Source organism: Maylandia zebra, linkage group LG22, assembly GCF_041146795.1.
Source record: "Maylandia zebra isolate NMK-2024a linkage group LG22, Mzebra_GT3a, whole genome shotgun sequence".
Lineage (NCBI taxonomy): Eukaryota > Metazoa > Chordata > Actinopteri > Cichliformes > Cichlidae > Maylandia > Maylandia zebra.
The window spans coordinates 22,669,759-22,687,087 of record NC_135187.1 but is presented as its reverse complement, the minus strand read 5'-3'; the positions used below and the strand labels follow the sequence as shown (position 1 = coordinate 22,687,087).

At 40.4% G+C, this 17,329-nt stretch overlaps 1 protein-coding gene across 2 annotated transcripts in view; it reads right to left on the bottom strand.

Moving 5' to 3' along the window:
* rims3 (regulating synaptic membrane exocytosis 3) overlaps window positions 1–17,329 on the bottom strand; it is a 51,478-nt gene that overhangs the window by 8,625 nt on the left and 25,524 nt on the right. The window lies entirely within an intron of this gene.

Below are 17,329 nucleotides of genomic sequence, written 5' to 3'. Positions count from 1 at the left end.
AGGAGAATGAGAGCAAGCCAGAGAGTGCTAACCCCAGAAGAAGCTTTCAGGACATCATCCCCTGTAATGACACACTGTATCTCCGTGTGACTCGGCATGCTGAAATAGCAGCAGCAGGGCACAGATGAAGTGATTTGGGTTCAGGATATGAAGTGTAAGGTTGTGCAGCTCTTTCCTTCACTTTTACCACTCCACACCTCGGCCTCGATGTCATTCTTGTAGCATTAGCCATAGAGTTTTAGGTCAGTTTTATCAAAGAGTTGGCATTTGCCAACTCTTTGATAAGAGATCGATGTTCACAACTGTAAATTCACACCTTTACACGGGTATGCAGTAGGGGTGCAACGATATTCGTATCGATATTGAACCGTTCGATACAGTGCTTTCGGTTCGGTACGCATATGTATCGAACAATACAAAATTTGTAATTTATTTTATCAACTTTCCTTCTGACGATGCTGTCTGTGTTGAGCGCTCAGTGAATCTGTGTTCGACTACTCCGCCTAGGCTGCACTGTCCAGCGCAGATCCACTGAGCGCTCAACACAGACAGTATAGTCAGAAGGAAGAGCGCAGGGCACCTCCCCCACCCTCATTAAGATCTGGCGTTTGGAATTATTTTGGTTTTCATGTGACGTATGACCCTGAAGGTAAGCGAGTCATGGACTAAAGTAAAACAGTATGTTGGATGTGCCATGCAATGCTCAATTACATTGGTGTGAACTAGTGTGCTAGCGCAGTTAGCTCGTTAACGTGTTGGCCGTCTAGCCCCATGCACAGAGCGATCGGCGGTAGCTCGTTAACGGAGATTTGCCGTGTTGTGGCGTTAAGGTCATTTCAACGAGATTAACCTGAAAGCACTAGTGGGAACACAACGAATATGACTGCACATTTACGCCGACATCATCCTAGTGCAAAGACAAGTGGAAGCAGACAAAAAAAAGCAAGCATGCTACTAACTTTAGCGGAGTCATTTAGACAGCTGTTAGCACATGATTCTCCTTATGCTGCTGAGAATATAGCCCAGAAGAAGCGGATAGTATAGCTTTTATTTTGGAAAGAGACATTTCTCTGTAATAAACTCTCTTTTCCAAAGATGAGTGATTCCTCAATCAGATACAGGGCTTGCAATATCGCTAGCCCGACGTCCCGGAGCTAGCGACTTTTTCAGTCGGGCTACCAAAATCTATCTCTGCCCTGCCCGTCGGGCTATTGTAGGAAAAATATATGTCAATGCTTTTGCATTCTTTCAGAAATGTAGCTGGGTAATTATGTTATTGGCATCGGTGAGCCACTGTCAATATGTGACATATTGAAGTCGCGTTTGAATTTGCGCTCGTTTTTTTGCTTTCACTTTGCAATCGTGCGAACTGTGTATAGAGAGCGACAGTACTGATCTGTGAGTGATGATAATTTGTGCACCAATTCCTCTGACATCGTCTTATTAATCGTTAGCTTACTATGCAAACATGACAAGTGAAATCTCCCGCAGCTTAAACATGTGAGAGGTTGATCGCGCAGAGAATCGCTGAGCTTATGTGAGTGAGCGTGTAAAAGCATTTCAGTTCTGCTGAGCCAAATAAGACAGGTCAGGGTGAAGAAGTGACAGCCAAAGAAAAGCTTACCACAAAACGGAGAAGTTATGACAAATCAGACTATAAGGCAAAAAGAAAGTGCAGCTTTATGGTTTCATGGACAAAAGAATTTCTGTGGCTGCGATATGACGAGCTAAATAACCAGGGCTGCACATAAGTGGTCCGCAGGTGCGCATTCGCTGTCAAAATAAAAAACACGCACAAGGGTTAGGGTTAAATTTAAAAACTGTACTTTTGAGTTAAAATATATATTTATAATTTTAATAAATGACAAATTAAAAATGCATGAACATTTTTTTGTATCGAAAAAATATCGAACCGTGACACCAAAGTATCGAACCGAACCGAACCGTGAATTTTGTGTATCGTTGCACCCCTAGTATGCAGCTTGCGCACTCACACCTCTGTGCAACATGTGCACAAAGTGTCTGCACGTGAACAGCCCGGGCCACACAGTGACAGTTTAGTCACACGGGAGGATGAGAAAGCAGCTGTGAGCTGTCATGTCAGCAAAGCTCACTTTAGAAAAACCTCCACAGTGGCTCTGACTAATTTCTGGGTCAACCCTATGAAAGGAGATTTTCTGGCCAAAAATATTTTTCAAAAACTTTCCAGTGGAGATTAAAAGCTTTCCTCTTCTTTGAGCTTGTTAATTATGAGGCAAATGGCTGCTTATCAAAGCAATAACAAAGAGAAGTAATACATCACAGAGCGCCTTTACGACTACAGCGGTGGTTGCTGTAGAAACATGTACATCTGCCCTGTATAGGAGCCTGGATATATAGCAAAACAGCACAGTGAAGGCACAGCAGACTTAACAAGTGGTTCCTTATCGCTGCCAGTTAAGCGAACACCCAGCCGTCCCACTTCATTAGCCCGAGCATCTCCAGTCTCATTAAGCATCCTTACCATGCCAGGCTCATTACCATGACAACCACAGACACCCTGCATCATCACCATCACTGTGGAGATAAACAGACAGCAAAACAGAGGCCCTTGATGGTAGTTTTGGGTGTTAAAATGATGATAATGACAGACGAGGACAGATCTATGTATCTCTCTATCAATCTGCTAGACCTTCTCTTGCTTTCACCTGAACAAATCTTAAAATGCTACAGGTTACTGAACAGAGCTCTTTTGTTCCAGCTGAAAATAAACTGTTGTGCATCCCATGTTAACAAAAATGCTGTCGATGTCTGCAACAATCTAAAAAGATGCATGTTAGGTTGAAGCGGACTAGTATAAACCTTTACAAAAAAAATGCTGCATCTGTGGGGCTCTAAAGAAGAGAGAGGACGAGTGCTGAGGATAGATGGGTGAAAAGGAAGATGAGAATGATAGGGTCCCATGGGCATTGAAGATGAGGAGAGGGGTGCTGCCTTCTGGTACCTTCTATTTATAATCCTGCAGTAAAGAGTATTTCCAACAGCCTGTGTGTGTATGTGTGCGTATGTGTGTGTGCGCGTGTGTGTGTGTGCACGAGAGAGAGACACCGAGAGAGAAAGGGAAAGGTCTGTATGTGTTGTAGCATGACACCCAGACAAACTCCATGCACTCCTGCTGCCATGACAACCCCCGCCCTCAGATCTGGACCTCAGACAATGCCACCTGAGACAACTAGCGCCATAGCGACAGGCTCATCCGCTATTGCCTTTTATTTTATTTCATTTAAAAAAAAAAAAGAATCGTAACTTGTACAGGAAATACTTGACTGTAACTTCTGCACTAACTTCCTCTCCAAAACTTTGTCCTCGCTCACAACCAAACCGCACAAGTCTGCTGAAGAGTGTGTTTAAATTTTAACACAAGTGCGACGACGCCTCTGTTACGATGAGTAGTTTCATGCACACAAGTGGGAGAACTCCAGTGTTAAACTATCGAGAAGCTATTCATTTAACTCCATTTCCACACTTGTTACTCGTTTGTCTACCGGCCCCTCCCCTCTCGTGAAAATAGCCCCCTACACAGTATGAGGCACTGATCTCTTCCTTCCTATTTAATCCCCTCCTCCTCCTCCTCGTCTGCTCTTTCCCTCCATTCGTTTCCATGGCAATGCCTTCTGCATTGCACCAAGAGCCCCGGCCGGCATGTTCGCTCACAAGCCTTTCCCCCTTACTCATATTGTCCCCTCCACAAGTCCCACTCTTTGAATCGAGCCTCCACTGCTTTTCCACTGTCATATTCTCCTCTTATTGCTCCTCTTTCTCACCAGCTTTTTGTCTGCTAGTTATCTTATGAACCCCTTCCTAACCAATTCCTTTTCTTCTTTTCTTATTGTATCTGCCTCATCTTATTTCCTGCTTCATAATCATTTTGGATGTATTTTCTCCCAACCTGCTGGTGAATTCAGTCTGTTATACTGTTAACATCAAAACACACAAAGCACACATCCCGGAAGAAGTAATTAGAGGTTGTCTGACATATATGCCATTTGAGCAGCTAAAACAAAAACATTGCATAAGCTGTTGTGCTTTATTGTGCTACAGTAGAGGGTTTTCAGTTTCTGTGTGTTACAAAAACAGTTAAAGTGTCTCCTGTTGGCTTCACTACGATGAGTAATACCCCGCCCCTGTAAACAACCTCATGAATCTCGCGGAAATGCGAAGCACGGGAATAAAAAACACTAAACTTTTTTTCTCAGCTGCTTATGCACATGTTATGTATCATGGTAGAGGAAAAAAATATAAGGGTGTAACACAAAAGTGTTAGGGTGGAAAGAACTAATAGGTTCAACACTGAACACTATTAGGAAGGTGAGATTGCTTAAAAATGCCAACAATGCAGAAAAGAGCCACACACTGTGACTGCATGCACACTCACACATGACATATAGCTTCTTTGTGTGTGTGTGTGTGTGTGTGTGTGTGTGTGTGTGTGTGTGTGTGTGTGTGTGTGTGTGTGTGTGTGTGTGTGTGTGTGTGTGTGCTCTCAGTAGATCATTAAAACTGCTCTGACATTTGGAGAGCACACTGATGAAGCCATTCTCATTATATGCTGTAATATAGAATGCTGTTTTTAGACTCCCGGGTTACGCCGACATGCCTATTGGATGCACCGGTGACGGCAACGATCCACCATGCATAGCAACAGTAACCAAGCATGGGTGTTGGAGATGAAGGATATGTTGTGGTATATTTACTGCCAGACCCCAGCTAAATTTGGACTAAGGGAAGATTCAAAGTGGAAGCTTAAGTAAGACCAAGAGGTTATAGTGTACATATGAATCAGAGATTCAGAGCCATATTTACAGTTTACACAATTCATGTGTCATATGACACATTTGGAGCTATTCCTGTATTATGGAGTTTATTCAAAATGAGTCAAGCCAGTTAACAAACAGCAAATAAAAACTTAGATTAAGTTTAAAGGTTTTGTTGAACACCCCACAATGTAACCCTCTAGTTTTTACAAAATAATCAACAATCACTAGCGACCTCCTTTGCTTTACCTTAGGAAGCTAAAATCCTGAAAATTAAAACTCCTAATTAGCCTGGCATTATTGCACTATTTGTGACCACAGACTGTATATAAAAGATGGAACACTCAAAAAAATCACCCATTGGTTTTTTGACTACTGCTTTAACATCTCGAGTCTGGTGCTTTGGTCATTGCTGTCGTGGTTTAATAATGTCGAGAAGTGACAAGATCTGAATAAAACTGAAAACATTATCAGGTAATGCTGGTTATCTTGATTAGCAATGTGCGTCATATAAACTGATATACCCGCCAATTACTCACAACGCAGAAAAAACACAATCCTAGAATTTCAAGTAACAGAAAAAGATGGATGATTAATACATTAAGTTCACAGCAAAACATATTATTAGTAACATCACTTTTTTAAATAACCCAAAGCAATTTAATTAGTTAAGGTGCAATTTGGTAGACAGCTAGCACCAATTATATTAGCCTCCGTGACACTATTAGCATGCTTCTGATAATGCATCAAGTCCTTACACAACACAAACTTCACAGCAGCCATTTTGATATGAAATAGTAGGTAAACACAGGTTTTTAGCGTATAATTAATTTGTTCTTGTTACAAAGGCAAAGGTTTAATGAGTGTGACAAAAGTATCATTGGATGTGTCTATTATTTTATGTCAAATTGGCTTAAAAAAGCAAACTAGCTAAACCGGTATAATTCAGCCACTGATGAATACATGGTGAAATTAGCTTAAAAGGCCCACACTGTTAAAAAAAAAAAAAAAAAAAATAGGACAAACAAGCGTGGCAATCTTTAGAGAATGATTTCTGATGCTTTTAGAACCAATTTCAAACGGCTGTTGGAGGATCAGCAGTTTTTACTCCAGTTAGAAAAAAAATAGTCTAATAGCAGTTGGTTGACTGGCCAGTTTCACTCTGTGAAATGTAACCAAACCACATCTACACAGACGTAACATTTTTTTAGTGCAGGGCATAGTTGTCTTTTGATAAATGTCTCAAATGTGCATTTGTAGTTTTTGCCAAGAAGTCTGTAGGATAAATACAACTCTCATTTCAATACTAAAGACTGGATTGATTCAGATATGAAGAGATATACAGATATTTGCAAAGCCAGTTATTTCTTTATTTATATAGAACCCCTTCAAATATCTTCTTCACTACAGCCCATTTACCAATATCAGTAGAGATATTAGACATAAAAAAAAACTAAAAGAAACATCAGAAATCACTTTTTGGCAATCCATTGTGTCAGTTGAGCTACCACAAATAAGATAAAAGTGTAACCACATTTTCAAACACTGGGAGCAACTTAACAAATCACGCAGTGCATTGGGGTTTACTGCTGTATGACAGTAGAGCTTGTGACCAACAAATTTAATTTTCTCTTTGATGTTGCATTTCTTTTAGAAAGACGCATGCATTCCAAGTGTTTGTTTTGCCAGCGTTACAGCTGTCCATGAGAACAAACACAGACATTACCGTTGACCTGACGGCCTCAGTTCGTTTGTCTTCATCCACGTCTATGTCAGCGATCACAGCACAGGTTTTGCTTTGTAACCTTTCTGTCCTTTTTTGCCATCTGTCAGATTGTATTAGGGCCATAGTCGCTCCCCTCCCTGCTATCAAGGCAAACCTCATCTTATCAAGCCTAGGAAAGTTTAACTTGGAGCCTCTAAATGAAGATAGCTATGATAACATTTAAATAGTGATAACATGTGATTAAATAGATCATAATCACATTCCCAAAGCACATGACTTAATGCCCCCTTTTTTCCCAATGATGAATTATTCAATCAAGTTGAATTGGAATAGCTGGTCTTGGTAAATGAAGGTTTGTCTTTTCTGAACTGCCCTTAAACATTTCACCGAGGAATAAAAAAGGCAAAGCAACACATAACAATATAACAAGTAAAAAAAAGCATGAAAATCACTACAGCCAAGTTAACTCAAACATGTAAACAGCAGAAATTTACCGAGCAAGTTGGCTCGGCTGGCTTTTTTGTTTTATTGATTCCAATCAGCCCTCCCAAGAGACCCCGGGCATCTGTCTACAGTCACGAAAAAATAAAGGTCCACCTCTTTCAGTTCTAAGGTTTTAAATATTAGTAAGTACACCCCATGATTCAGTATCTTGTAGAACCAAATTTAGTCATGACTTTATCAATGTTTGACATCATCATGGAGGAAATCTGGGCAGCTCATGGGGCCAAAGAATTGCTTCAGTTCATTTTGCAGGCATTTGTTTATGCACAGTTGTTATCAGTTTGATGTTTGGACTCCGAGTGGACCAGAGCAACATTTTTATTTTCTTCTTTAGAAATTCTGTTGTAAATGGCCTGTATTTATATAGTGCTTTACTAGTCCCTAAGGACCCCAAAGCGCTTTACATATCCAGTCATCCACCCATTCACACACACATTCACACACTGGTGATGGCAAGCTACATTGTTGTTGTAGATTCTTTGCTGTGCTTGGGATCATTGTTCTATTTTAAAACCCAGAGTTGGGCAACTTTTAGCTGTAAAGTAGATGCCCTCACCTATTTTGTCCCGTGGCTGTAAAATAAGGCCAAATCATCACCCTCCACCAAATGTAACACTGTGCTTTATGACCAATCACCTCCACTTTGGTATCCTTTGAGATCTGCACAGTCTGAGATAGAGCCTTTTGTTCTTTGCAGTTTTTTTCTTTTTTCTTTTTGATCATTGAATATATATTGACATTGGATTGCATTTGCTGAGATGACCACTCCTGGAAATCTTAGTCACAAATATTTGACTAAGATTTCCAGGAGTGGAAATCTTAGTGTAGAAAGCTGAAACTCAAACTGTTTGAAAATGGACTTATAACCTTTCCCAGATTGTCTTCCCAAAGATCGTTGATGATATCTTTCCATCTTGGCATTGTGTTAACACACCTGGTTGTTTACTAACCTTCCTGATTTCTATGGAAGCAGTAAGGGTGTACTTAATTTTTTACACAATGTTTTGCATTTTGGTTTGATTTTTGCTAAATAATGTTGTAATCATTTGGTTTTTGCATTCACCTCATTTTAAAACCAGCCAAGGATATGATTTGTATTTATTTTATTTTTTACTGTACAGTGAAAGCAGGACTTGATCAGCCATAATCATGGTTTGTTTCCCCATCTGTATGCTAAGATAAGCTAACTACAAGTATTTCTCACTTTGAACCATTTGTTTAAGGGCATATCAGCTTTTTGACAAACAACAGCCATAGAACGAATATAATGTAGGGGCAACAGTTCAGAAAGTGCATAAAAACTATTTACAGTACAAGTAATTAGGTTAATGATCGTGACTTCTCAAAATTGGTTTATTATGTTGTATTAATGTGCAATCATAAGCTTTGTTTCCTTGTTTTTTCCCCCATTTGCTGTGCTGCATCTGTATTTTTATCCTTCCAAAAGAATCCTTTTCTCTATAATTTAACCATTTATGAAACACTGCCAGCGTTCCACTTTTCCAAGTCAGTTATTTAACTCTAACAGAGCATGCAAAAACAAATAAATGTGGTCGAGGGTTAAGTGTAGCCTAGTCTTACCCCGTCTTTAAAGATAATGCATGGGAATTAAACAAATCGAATTTCCCCTTTGTGTGCACGTGTGTGCACGTGTGTGCACTGTCGCTGTGTGTGAACTGCAATGCAACATTTCAGGCAAAGACCTAAGTTAGGGAGTGGTCAATGTGAAGTAAGTGATTAGCGCTTCTCAGCATCGGGTTGCATGGGAAATTATTTCATGAAATCAAAAAAAACGTTCATGTATGGCAGGATGTCTGTCAGCGAGTTAATATGCCACACAGGCTCTTGTCTAACGGCAATTAATTACGATGAGGAAAAGAGTAATTTAATTTAGATGTAATTTCCTCTTGATTACTTGACTCTGTGGCTGATGACCAAAGGATTAGGGATGGCAGAGCATTTCATTTTTTTTGAGAAAAAGCAGATGAGAAAAAAATAAGACAATATGGGCAAAATATGGCGAAAAAACAAACGAAATCACAAGACCTTCTGCTGCTTGTTAAACTACCACTAACACACAGAGCAAAACATGTAAAGAGCAAAACAAAACTGATCTCAAACCTGCCTTTACATAAATGCTTTGTAAAATTCTACTACTGGGATGGAATATTTTAATTTCCTTCTGATTTAATTTAGCTGTTTTCCAGGTTCCAGCCAGTGTATCTTCAATAAAAGCAGGATTATGAGAGCAATAACTTTTCATGAAGAAAATTTCATTTAGGTCAAGAAAATTCCCCAAACAACCTGATCAGAAGGGGAGCTCTATATCTAGCTTACAGATACTTTGTGCTCCGGTTCAACAGGAGATAACATTTCAGGGTAGAAATTAAATCGCTTGTTGAGCGCTTCCTGCAGTGCAGCAGCAGCAGCGTCTCTGTGCCATGAAACAGAATTAGAAATCAATCTGCCTGTATGTTCCCATTGCTTGAGAAAGAAGCAGAACTGTGTGCTGCTCCTATGCACCAAAAGCTATTCTCCCCATCCCCATCCAAAACACCACACGGCAGGCAGCAGTAGGCTTGCGTATGCTCTGTGTAAGCGCAGTGTTTACTGTGCTTTTTAATTTTACCTTAGACTTAGATATGTTACATATGAACACGTTGACTCATGCCTCGCTTATTGACATGAGCAGTTTGGGGATATTTATTGAGAAAAGACCACTCTGCTGTCAAGTACAATTACGTGACTTTGATCAAGTGTAGAGATCTAACATTTTGCAAAATATGTTTATTAAATACACAGAACAGCAGACAAACAAGATAAAATACTGCATCAATGCACCGATGTATGCAGAAGAGCGTCTCTGAGTGGACAACACGTTGAACCTTAAAGCAGATAGGCTACAACAGCAGAAGAACACACCAGGTGCTCTTCCTGTCGGCCAAGAAGAAGAAAGTTAGGCTGCAGTTCATACAGGCTCACTAGAACTGGACAAGAAAAGTGTCACACTTTTCCCTGTTTCATTACCACTCACTGGCTAGTTGGCAGTGTTTGGACAAATGTACAAACCAATTTCATCTAGCGACAATCACCCATCTCTGGCAATCACCTGCAAACTGGCCGGGGAACATTTTTCCCTTGCGACCTGTGGCTAGCGGGCGCTTGCTGACTTGTCTTTAAGCCTGTGTGAGTGAGGCATTTGGGGTTGTCAAAAGATTTATAGCCATTTGGACAGTGGGCAAGCCTTTTTGCAAAGTCATAACATAACGGTAACATAGGACACCATATCAGCTAGCATATCAGGCGAGATGAGCTAACCCCCATCCCCACTGAAAATCATTTGAAAATATTGGCAAGTATGCTGCTGTAAACAGTTGCATCTTAAAGACGGTATATCAAATGTCAACGTTGAATCAGATTGCAGGCAGTGTGCTTTGAATCCACATGCTGTTTAGATGTAGTGTTTTACATGCAGAAGCTACACTTCCAAAATTGCAAAGCCACAAAGAAAGAAAGAGTGAAATAGTTCACCAATCTGTCTCGCTAAGAATAGAGCATTGATGGGTTGGTGGGCGAGATTGAGAAAACGTGATAGATGCTGCGTGAAAGTGAGAGCCAAAGAGATTGAGATTAATTGCGGAGAGATAAAGGGGAGGGGAAATTACGATGTCGGCGAGCTTGTGGAAACAAAGGGAGGACAATGAGGAAGTGGAGACATGAGAGGCAGAAAGAGGACAGAAAGTGATCGTCGGTCAGTTTAGCTGTGTGTTTGGCGGCCTCCAGAAGGACCAGTATGGAGGAGAAAGCTTTTAGAGACAGGAGTAAGGTTTCAGTTTCTACAGTATGTGTCAGGAGAGCCAATCACACAATGTCGCTTTCAAAGCAAAAAGACGTGCCAGCGCTTGAAATTACAAAAAAAAGAGCAGTTTCACCTGAAATAGCAGCTTGAAAGACGCAAGGACTTTTTCTTTGATTAGTCATAGTGGATAAGAATAGCAATCAAGTGAGTCATCCACAGAAATAGCTTTCATTATCAAAAGGGCAGCGCGTGTGTTACTACAGTTCGGATGCTGCAGAGACTCAGCAACTTTCATTGTTATTATTCTAACAATTCATAGTCTTTGCTCTTGCTCTTTTTGTCCGGGCTTTTCTGAGCTAAAGTGACATTTAAGAATCTCCCTTTGGAGGTGAGTTTTCCCTCAAAGGATCTAAATCACTGTAAGCTTTCCAAGATGCGCCTGCCAAAATTCCTAATGTGTGTTTCCTAGCTTTGACTCAGAAACTGAGCTGGAAGTAGGGCATGAGTCACCACAAAAACACCCTCAGAACTGAAACGCAAGGTCTCTTTAATCTACTATAGTATAGTGTAGAGGACGCGCTTTAACTTGTTGCCTTTAAGTGTGTTGTTGCTGGGCTTATTTCTCCTGTCAAAGCACCCTTTAAAAACAAGAAAACATTATTTACAAGATTGTGAAGAGAGAGAGATCATTTCCTTTCAAAACATTTTCAGTTAAGAGTGAAGAGAGAACCTCAAAAATGAGAGAAAAAGACTTAACTAGATGGAAACGGCTCCTCCGAAAAATGTATCCTTTGCTATCTTCCCTCTGCATCACATCATCCTGTCTAGCCTGAGCTTTTTCAGACTGGGGGAGTACAACCTTCATATTATCAGTATTTAGGAAACTAGGAGAACTGCTACTGGCCGCCTGGCATTGTCCTGCAGATATACCGCTATCAGCTTATATAACGTCTTATCTTCTTTTTTTCTTTCTGAGAACCTGATGCTTGTAGCAATTTTAGAAAAGTTGTCACCAAATCTCTGGCTCCACTGTTTAAAATGCTCTGTGCACTGTCGGCCACACATGTAGCATCACAGCTTAGCAGATGTTGGTGCAGAGTCAAGCAGTCTCTTTGCAATAAATTGCTAAATATGGGTCAAACACTGGCTGAGTTTTCATCCACAGCTGGTTGCATCTTATTGTAGCTAACAGAGTGTACAGTCATATCTAAAAGCACATTTGCATTGGACTCTGTGCAGTCATGTAAAAAAACTAAGCACACCCAGATTCATTGGCTTTAGAAGCAATAACTTGAAGTAATCTGTTTCTGCATCACTTTATCAGCCTCTCACATCTTTCCCTCATGCCTTTACAGCGTTGCTTCCGTTCATTGAGGTTTATGGGCATCCGAACATCCAAAGCTCTCTTAAGTTCCCACAACAGCATTTCAATCAGGTTGAGATCTAAGCTTTTACTGACTGGGGCAACTGCAACACTTTGATTCCTTTCGTTTTCAGATTTGATGCTGTGATTGTGATCATTGCCCTGCTGCATCACAAAATTTCAGCTGAGCTGTCAAACAGATGGCCTCACATTTTAATATTTCGGTACAGAGAGGAGTTCGTGGTCAGGCGCCCAAATTCTGTGCACGGTTGTCGAAAAAATTGGTACCCGGACACTAATCAATAATAGAAATTGCTACTGAATTAAATATTCTTTTGCAACAGTATCAATACCAACAGTGCCATCTTCGCCTCCTGCTGCTGACACACAACCTCAGACAGCCCCTCTCCTCACTAGCAGCTAAAGTAGTTGACGTTTTTCTCACACCTAATGAGAAATTTCAAGAGGTCACTATAGCTCACATTTCAACAGCGTTGAACAGTTATCATAAATGTTAATCTGTCCGGGGCATGCGAGCCATTGAACTATTAGCAGTTAACCAAAAGTAGCATTAGCTATCATTAAGTTAGCGGCTAACAGCTATAGCTAAATAATGTGATAGCATTAATGTGAAAGGTAGGCAGTTATCAGTCCCACCCAAATATAACAAGAATAAAATTGTAAACACTTTCCTGGTATTGGTACTGAGTTTAAAATACTAGTCTTGTGACAACTAAAGCTTTGTCGCTTAAGTACAATTTGTCCTGTGTTGAGAAACAAAAGGCTAATTTAACATAAATTAAGTATTTGCTCTATTTTTTTTCTCCTTTGGTATACAACAACAAAGTAAAATTCACTGGAGGAAACACCTGTGTTATTTTCTTGAAAGACAAATATAAAAATGAGTCAGAAGCACTTAACATTACTGGCAATGGTGCAAGTCCCTCTGCATATTTTTCACAGCCTGGAGCTAGAGTTACAGGCTCAAAAATATTTGTCTGACGACAGCATACTCAGAAATGTGGTTGCTATTGGTCACAGAGCGTAGCTGGAATCATTTTAATAAGCAAAGGAACAAGTATTCTCGTCACGTGTCAAACATATTTCCATTTCTGTCTCTGTTTCTTTTCCGTATCTCTGGCGTCCTTCCAGCAGGAGCTACAGCGTCATAGTAATAAATAATAAATAAACACACAGGAGTCAAGATTTTAAAAAGGAGGTCAAAGAAAAAAAAGCATGGACGCTGAGCTAAATAGAGCAGGAAAGAGTAAGGTGTTTTAGACACATATGAGCTGGGGTGTGTGTGGGGGGGGGCTTTCAGTGGGACACACAAACATGCATATCTATGCCTGGTTTCCTTTAATCTAACTCTCTTGGTGCACTGCATCACATGATTGGTGCTTGTTTCTCTGAATCCACGTCCCTCTGTGCAGACAGACAGTGCACTGGGAGCGCTCTGCTGGCTCTGTTTTTCGCAGTCATGGATAAACCTGCTCAGAAGATAAGACCATGTTCAGCGGAGGAGTGACTCACCCAATAAACCTGGGAAACCGTTTCTGTGTGTGTGTGTGTGTGTGTGTGTGTGTGCCTTCTCCTCACCGGTACTAATAATAGCAGGTAATAAATAGAACACAGACAGAACCAAAATGCCATCCCCAACACTGTTACAAAACCCAGAATAATGAGACAGTGGGAGTCGGGGCTTTGAATGGAATAACATGAGGAACACTGAGCTGCATTACGGTAGAAAAAAATACACCAAGTCGGTAGGAAGCGTGAAAATAGTCAAGATAGGGAGCTATACATGGTATCAAATGTTACACAACAACAGAACACAAAGTGTACTGTACTTTTATACAACATGCAGGCACTCGCAGTGTATGTAACCTTATTTTCTATACCACTAGATAAACTTGTAATGTACATACTGTAAGTGTCTTTACTCTGACCTGATGCTTTTATTCATGCAGTTCTCTTTAAAGAGACAGTTGCTGAAACATTTCCACTGAATGACAATTACCCATTTTGCTGCAAAATAGAGACCTGACCCCTAAAGTCTTTTTTTTTTCTTGGAAACACCTAAGGGCGCAATTAAATTTCACGCATTAAGACGACGAACTGGCAGAGGTCTCAGCTGTTGTCTGACAGTTCTGACAAGTCCTAGAAAACGTCCTTGCCCTACTTCAAATATGTAAAATCAGTTTATGTATGAATAATATACTTGGATAGGTGGGTCAATTCCCAAAAGCACTAATTAAATAAATTAATAATCTTGTTGCATTCTTCACTGCGCACAGTTTGTTCTCATTTTCCACCTTGTGACGAAGGAGATTTGAGCATGTGTCAGAGATCCTGAGTGCTTTGCCACTGGGAAATTTGCCCTGAAGCAGGTTTAACCAAACAGACTGATCTCAAATGATTGGCCTGATGAAAGACACAACACCAGCTCTCCAACTTAAGGGGTTGTGTGTGGCAACACTGATACTTAATCAGCAGTTCTGCCTGGAAATTTACAAGTAGCTGATTAGGAAAGGAATTTTATCTTTGTTACAACCCTAATGACAACTACAGAAACGTGATTCAATGTAATTAAGCCTACCTTGACAAACGGTCAAGAACCCCACTAAGAGCATCAGATGATGCTGATGTTGTTATTTGGGAATCAGATAAAATAAATGTGCTTGAACGCATCTGTAGAAAAAAAAAAGTTTGCATTAGACCTTACCTTAAGTGATTCTGCAGATCGCTGTAAATTGACTGGATCCAATTCACAAAATAAGAACGTACCTGGTAGGAACTGTGACACAATAATACCACAAGTGCATTACCTCCTAAAAGCGTTTTATCGGTAAGATGCTGGCATATTCCTTCAATGTCTTTACATTTTGGTGTCTACCAGTTACCTCGTTGCTAAGTCACATTCTTCATCATTCTCCTTCACCGTGTTCACGTTTTGCACACAAACTGTATTGTTTGCAGCAGCAGAACCATCCATTTTTTTTAACTTGATAACAAGAAGGCTGCTTGTGATCTCATTTTAAAAGTTATGAAAAAATAGAGCACAACACATGCAGAACACTGAAGTTACTGTATATGCATTTAATAGATTTGCGGAGTGCTGTGAGAGTCTGTGTTTCTCCTCAAGGTTCCCTTCCCCAACAACATCCAATCAAATCAATCAATAAGTCATTTAATGAAATAATCTATGTTGAGTTTTGGGTTCGTTTTCCTTTCCCATTCATGCATCCAGTCCAAGACCAAATCTGCATCAATATTGTGTGTTATTGGTTATTAGCTGGTCATCTTTTCCCCACATACCTACCCCCCTCTGGTCAATCGATGCTGGTGTCATTCTAAACATGGAGCACCGAGAGCTGACCGGATTAGGTCATTATTGACTGCCACAAAGAAAAGAAAGGACCCTAATCGAACCCGACCAAGTGAGAAGGAATGTTGTGTGTGGGTCACATGCCTAATTATCTGCATCTGATATGTCCTTCTAGCTGGTGTAAACTATGAGCTGATGACATGTTAGGTTGGAGTAAACAACCTTGTTTTTTTTCTTCCAGCAACAGGTTTTCAGTCTTTACCTGGTTAAGCTTTGAGAAACAGGCAAATTCCTAGTAGAGCAGTGACATAATCTTGTTGGGTGACTGTTACGTAAAAAGACCTGGACAGTGATTCAATTTACACCTAAATCAATTGGAATGTTGACTGTCTGAGCCTGAGCCTACCCTCCACTTAATCAGCTTGGAGATGCAATGGCCAAAGTGATTCTGATACTCGGGATATCTATCAGTACTGAGTCACAAAGCACTATCAGTTCTCTCTTTTTCCCCAAAACATTGAAATCGATATAACACTGATGCCACTGTCAGCAGGCTCTGTATCTACAAAGCTGCAGTTGACTCTATGAGATTCTGTTAGATGGGCTGCACACAATTGACCTGTGTGTGTGACCCATCTCTCCTGCTTAAGTGACACTTTATAGCTCAGTTTATCAGATTGGCTGCTAGTAGCTTATTTTTAATAAGATATTGTGTCCACGGTCATGATCTAAACCACTCTACTTTAGAATATCTTGTTATAGGACTGAGAACAGATTTCTTTATTCATATCTCGTACTGAGTCTCAGCTCATCAGAGGTGTGCTTTAAAAAAATCATTTCATAACCTGTTGCCAGCGCAGCAAAGTGAGAAAACTAGCGAACTTCTAATGCGGTGAGATGTGGTATCGACAGAAGAAGAAGAAGAAGAAAGAGCCATCTACGATACTGTGATTTTGTTCCAGGCACAATGTGCTGCTCCGGCAGCTGAGAACATCTAAATTTAGATGCACCCCTTGTCTCCCCTTCCTCTTCTCTACCTCGTCAGCCCCTCCTAGCCTCCCCATCTGCACTTTCCCTTTGTTGTGCTCTCTTCATCACCGCAAACACGACACGAAAGCCCCCGTGGTGAAAATATCGACAGTTCTCCCTGCGTCAGACAAGTGTCAGCTGTGATGAGTGAAGCAAGCTCTTTGTTTGTGTCACTGTGTATGAGTGTGTGTGTGTCCACAGAGCCCTGGTTACAACAGCCATTTTAAGCTGATTTCAAAGGCAGGTAATGATAGGGGATAACAATGCAGAATTATGGTGAGTGGATGTGTTTGCATTTATCTAATGGTTGCTTTCTTCTTACTTATCCTTCAGGATAAGCTGTCGCTGGAGACAGAAAGTAAAGCTAAACTGCCTGGCTTTGTTACATTTGCGGTACAAATAAAAGCCGATTAATAAGTGAATCAAATGACCTTGTTTGACAAACATGCAGTCCTACACATATCAAGATGCGCTATAGCCAGAAAATTTATACTTCGGCTGCTATACAGTGTTTAAACACTGACCCAAATTTTTTACTTAAATAAATATAATGTCAAATTATAACTTACGGGACATGCCAAATGAGTTCAATAAAGAATCTGTACATAAAAGATGGATGTAGCTGCTGTGTCTGAAGAGTTGATACAGATGTGCTTTCTTTAAATGTTACAATTTACCCCCTAAACTGGAGTCAGTTACAGAATTTGCTTCTCTCAGTTAAATAGCTCCAAAATAAAGTGGTCTGCTACTGAAAAGCAGCACAAATAATTACCCGGACAAACCTGAC